Genomic DNA, 6000 nt, shown 5'->3' with positions numbered 1-6000 from the left:
TGACCATCCATCAGCTCTAAATTTGTAGTCCTTTAACCCTTCACCCCATTCTCCCAGCCCTCCAAGCTCCCCTCTCCTCTGTCCATCACCAAATTGTCCACTATATTTGTGAGTCTGTTTTTGATTAGTTTGTTCTTTTTGTTTTTTAAATTCCACATATGCCTGAAATCACATAGTATTTATCTTTCTCTGTTTGACTTAAATACTTTCTAGGTTCATCAAGGAAATATCTTAAATATCTTTAAAAAACTTAAAAGTAAGACCTAAAACCATAAAAATTCTAGAAAACATAAGCAGTATACTCTCTGATATTGCTAATAGTAATTTCTTTTTGGATATATCCCCTCAGACAAGGGAAACAAAAGAAAAAATAAACAAATAGGACTACACCAAACTAAAAAGGTTTTGTACAGCAAAGGAAACCATCAACAAAATGAAAAGACAACCGACTAATGGGAGAAGATATTCGCTTATGATACATCTGATAAGCGGTTTATACCTAAAATAAAGAACTCATAAAACCCAACAACAACAAAAACAATCCATTTTAAAAATAGGCAGAAGACCTGAACAGATAGTTCTTCAAAGAGAAAATACAGATGACCAATAGACATGAAATGAGGTTCAATGTCACTAATCATCAGAGAAATGCAAATTAAAACCACAACGAGATATCACCTCACACCTATCAGAAGGCTATCATCAATAGATCAAAGAACAAGCGTTGGTGAGGATATGGAGAAAAGGGAAGTCTCATACACAGATGGTGAGACTGCAAATTGGTACAGCCACTATAGAAAACAGTCTGGAGGTTTCTCAAACAATTAGAAATGAATATGCCTTTTGACCCAGCAATTGCACTTCTGGGTATTTATCCAATGAAAACTAAAACAATAATTCATAAAGATCTATGCATCCCTAAATTGTTCATGGCAGCACAAATTACAACAGCAACGATGTGGAAGCCACCTAAATGCCCATCAACAGACGATTGGATAAAGAAGTTATGGTTCATATATACAATGGAATATTACTCACCCATTAAAAAAAAGAAATTTTACCATTTGCAATGACATGGATGGACCTAGAGGTTATGCTGAGTGAAATAAGGCAGACAGAAAGATAAATACCATATGATTTCGCTGAAATGAGGAATCTAAGTACAAATATAAGAAACTAATCAAAAACAGACACACAAATATAAAGAAAAATATGGTGATGGCCAGAGGGGAAAGGAGGTAGGGGGACTAGGGAAAGGGGTGAAGGATTAAAGAAGTACATTAGTAGTTGATGAATGGTCAAGGGGATGGGGAGCATGGCATAGGGAATGCCGCTAGCATTAATGTAATGGCTAGGTGGACGGCCAGAGGAGAGAAAGATCAAATAGGGGAATCATTTTATAAACTATGTAATTGTCTAAGCAATATACTGTATACTCGAAACTCATAATAAAATAAAATTTTTAAAAAAGAATCTAATGCCCGATGATCTGAGGTGAAGTTGAGGCAGTGATGCTAGCGCTGGGGAATGGCTGCATAAACAGATGAAGCTCTGCTCACTCTCCTGACGCTCACCTTCTGCTGTGCAGCCCGGTTCCTCACAGGCCATGGACTGGTACCGGTCTATGGTTCGGGGGTTGGTGACCCCTGATTTAGCTAATAAATAAATCTAGAACACTATCCAGCATCCACTTTACACTGTGCTCATACTGTTGATTTTTAGTCGTTGGCATATACACTCTATTTATCGATGGTGATAGTATTATATCTTTGTGGTGTAATAGAGAATGAGAGGTGGTCTGGGTTTCTATTTCACAGAACTATTTGTGAGTTTGGGGATTTATAGAGCTTTTGGGGGTGATCCTTCACAAAGTTCAGAGGTTTGCATTTATGCCCCTCAGTCATATAAATATCCCACTTAGCAAAGGCTCAGCTCTCTCTGTTTGGGGAGGTGAGGTTGCAGATAACAACGTGGAAGTTTAGAAAATATATAGGGTCTTGAGAAGCTTGAGAATTTGTAAGGCCTGTGAGAATCTGACTCCAAGAGTAAAAATCACTATCAGGGCCCCTGCTCTGTGCACCAGTAGAGCCAGGTTCCTACCAGTGTTACATTCTGATCATAGGGGCACCATGAGAGATGCACATTGTCCTTAGATTTGGCTCCTCTGTGACAGTAAGAGAGTATAACCATGAGGTTTGTGACCATGTGTTCATTACCTCTGAAACCACAGTGTCTAAGTGCTTGGCACAGAGTAGGTACCTAGTCCATGCACAACAGACTCATCAGGCTAATATTTACCATGCCAGTCACTTTACAAGACACTTTCTCTATCATATTTTGAGTTTTACTGTTTTGTGTACTAATTGTATTATTCCTTCAGTTGTTACACTGGAGTGAATGTTACCCTACTCCACAGCAGGAGTTAGGAAAGTTATATTTTTTAAGTGTTGTAAAAAGGAAAGAAGACAAATATGAGACTGAGATTGTATATGCCTGCAAAGCTTAAATATTTGCTATATGGCTCTTTACAGAAAAAAATGTGCCAGCTCCCACTCTAGAAAATAAAATCTGCATCATTGCCTTATTACACTCTCACTTAAACATAAAGTACTTTGACAGTTCCCGAACAATGCAGAAATCTTACAATGATTTAAGTCCATTTTCTCCTCCTACTCTTTGCACAATTTTAGTGTCCACTTCCATCCTCCTCCACAGAACAACTATGGAATCAGAATTTGTATCTGAACAAAATTCCCCAGTTAATTCCTATGCACTTTCACGTTTGAGAAACAGTGATTTAGCTAACATTGGTGGCACAATATCACTCACCTGTGGCAGTAGACCTGTAGCAGAAGCTTTATTTTTCTTAGAAGCTCAGTAGTAAATAAAGCTTTTAGAAAAATCTAGAGGAAACATCTCAACTTCCTTGACACAGGTGTGGCTGCACGGTACCAGGTAAGACTCACATCCCACCGTCTTGTCCTGTGTCCTCACTGGCTGGCTGATGTTCAACACCTGCAGCGAGTCTCCTGTCTGACGCTGCCTGTGCTCATCCTGGAGAAAACCTGAGCAGCACATCATCTTCCTTATTCGTAAGCTCCCATTTCATTTTTGTTGAAGTGAAAGAAAAAAGAAAGCGTTATGTTTATGTTAAAGAGAGAGAGAGCAAAAAGGAAAGAAAGTGCTATTTTTTTGTGATCTTAAAGAAAAATAACCATCTTGTGCTCCATTTCCCTGTCAGTTCCCTCTCATTTCTTTGCTCCCCTCTGGAGAAAATCTCCTAGAAAGAGTGCTCCACACTTCTGTCTCGAACTCTTAACTTGAATTCTCTCTCAAACACACTGCACTCAGATTTCACCTCCCATCTTGTCTCTAGCTCTGCCTGTTGGTTTAGTGGAAGTGGCCAGGAGACAATCTCAGCTTCTAATTTACCAGAACCCAAACTCTCTTTTCTAGTGAAATAATTCTTCCTTTGAGCACTAGAGCCTCCAAACCGACCAAACCCAAAGTTACAGGAATACAAAGCAAAAATTTCTCTAGTGAGAAGGACCACTCCCATTGTACTGTGCATTCTCTTAGAGAAACATGGTACCACATAGTAAGTGTAGGCGTTAGGTCATAAAATGCATTCTATAGGATGAAACTACAAACTCACAAGATGTTTTCTCCCAGATGGCACGATGACTGAGACTTCAGTAGTTAACTCTATCCTATCAAACCCACATGTTTTGGTGTGTTCAGACATAATGAGGTATCATTGTTTTCTACGAGTGAAACGGTGAAACGACTGTCATACCTTTTTGTTGTTGTTGTTTTAGATAAAGTTGATCTGCCAGTTGGCGATGATGCTGCATAGGATACTATGGCAATAGATAAGACACTCTTTAAGATCATTAATTTCTTGGTGAGTCTAGGAAAAGTTTTGTCGATTTTGTTAATCTCTTCAGAGAACTGATTCTTGGTTTTGTTGATCAATATTATATTTTTTGTCTCTATTTCATTTAGTTCTACTGTGATTTTTGTTATTTTCATTCTACTCACTTTAGGCTTCTTTTGTTCTTTCTATAGTTCCTTGAGGTGCAAAGTAAGGTTGTTTATTTGAGATTTTGTTTGTTTCTTCAGGTAGGCATTTATTGCTATAAACTTTCCTCTTAGAATTACTTTTGCTGCATCTCATAAATTTTAGTATGCTGTATTTTCATTTTCATTTATCTGTTAATTTTTGTCAATCTCATAGGAATAAAATAGTATTTTAATGTCTTATTTTGTATTTCCTTGATTATTAGTGAAACTGAACATCTTTTCATATATTTATTGGTTATTTGGGTTTTTTGTTCTATGACTTGCCTGTTCATATCCTCTGCTTGCATTTCTGTTAGATTTTGTCTTTACTTATTGATTTGTAGATGTTCTTTATGTACATTGGATAATAATTTTTAATTATACGCATTCCAAATATCTTCCCCTAGATTGAAGTTTGACTTTCAACTTTCTTTATGGTGTCCTTTTTCATGCATAACCACTTATTTAATGTAGTCAAGTCTACGAATTTTTAAAGAAATTCTTTCCTGTTCCTATGATCATAAAAGAGTATCCCATATTATTTCACTCAACAAATATTTGTGGAGCATCTATTAAGGTCCAGGCAATGTCCTAGGCCTTGGAGAATCAGTAGAAAACAGCACAGATAAAAATCCCTGTCCTCTTGAAGACTCAGAGAGAGGCGCATAATAAACCAAATAAGTAAGTAAAATACATAGCATTTTAGATGGTGATCATTGCTATAGGGATAAAGAAAACAGAAATGAGGGAGAAATTAGGAAATCCAGCAATAGAGTGGTTGAGTTTAAATAGGGTGAAAAGCCTCCCTGAGAAGATGACATTTTGGCAAAGATGTAAATGAGGTGAGAGGGAGCCATGTTCACATGACAAGGAAGGAGCTTGCTAATCAGAGGGAATAGTAACTGTTTCTTATCTTCTTTGAGAAACAGGGAGGAGCATGGCTATAGCAAAGTGAGCAAGAAGGAACATAGTAGGAGATGAGGTCCGAGAGGTGAGGAGGGGCCACATCATGTAGGACTTTGTAGGTTATTGCATTGACTTCGGTTCCTGCTCTGAGTGAGAGGGGAAACCACTGACAGGGTTTAACCGAAGAGTGACATAATCCGAGTTATGTTTTAAAAGGACCACTCTGGCTGCCATGTGGAGAATAGAGTGTCCAGGGGAAAGGTGGAAGCAGGGAGCCTGGTCCAGAGGCCTCTGCAGTGACCCAGGTCACAGATGGAGAGTTGATGTTATTTGACCAGGGTGGTAGTGGTAGAGGCAGTGACTTCTGGTGGTCTTTCAAAGGCAGAGCTCATAGCGTTTGCTGAATGTTTGTATGTGAGATGAGAGAAAGAAGAAATTCCAGGGTGACTCCAGGGTTTCCGATTTGATCAACTAAAGGATGGAGGTAATTGACATAGGACAGAGTTCAAGAAGCAGGTTTGGGAGGAGAAGCTCAGGAGCTAGGTTTTGTACACATCAAGTTTAAGATGAGTATACCTAAGTGGAGATGTTGAGTAGGCATAACGAAAGTCCAGAAGTGGGGTGGTTCTGAATCCATCAATTCAGAGATTCCACAGTATCATCAAAACCTTTGGTTGTTGTTCAGCTTCAAAGCTGCCAATCTCAGAATGTTGGTGATCACGTGTGATCTTTTGTGGTCACATGGTGGTTGAAGCAGTTCTGGGCACCGTGTGCCGAGATGACATCAGTCAGCAGAAAGAGTGCATTGCTTTTCTCACGTGTCCCCTTTTTTAAAAATTTATTTATTTAATTAGTTTCCAATATACAGTACATTGGTTAGACATCTATATAGTTCATAAAATGATACCCCCAATTGCTCCCTCCCTCCCCGATCCTCTAACTAGCCAACATGTTAATGCTAACTGCATTCCCTATGCCGTGCTTCCCAAGCCCGTGACCATCCATCAGCTCTAATTTTGTACTTCTTTAACC

The sequence above is a fragment of the Pteropus medius genome, unplaced genomic scaffold (genome assembly GCF_902729225.1).
Source record: "Pteropus medius unplaced genomic scaffold, Ma_sr-lr_union100, whole genome shotgun sequence".
In the NCBI taxonomy this organism is placed as follows: domain Eukaryota; kingdom Metazoa; phylum Chordata; class Mammalia; order Chiroptera; family Pteropodidae; genus Pteropus; species Pteropus medius.
This window is presented reverse-complemented; position numbering follows the sequence as displayed.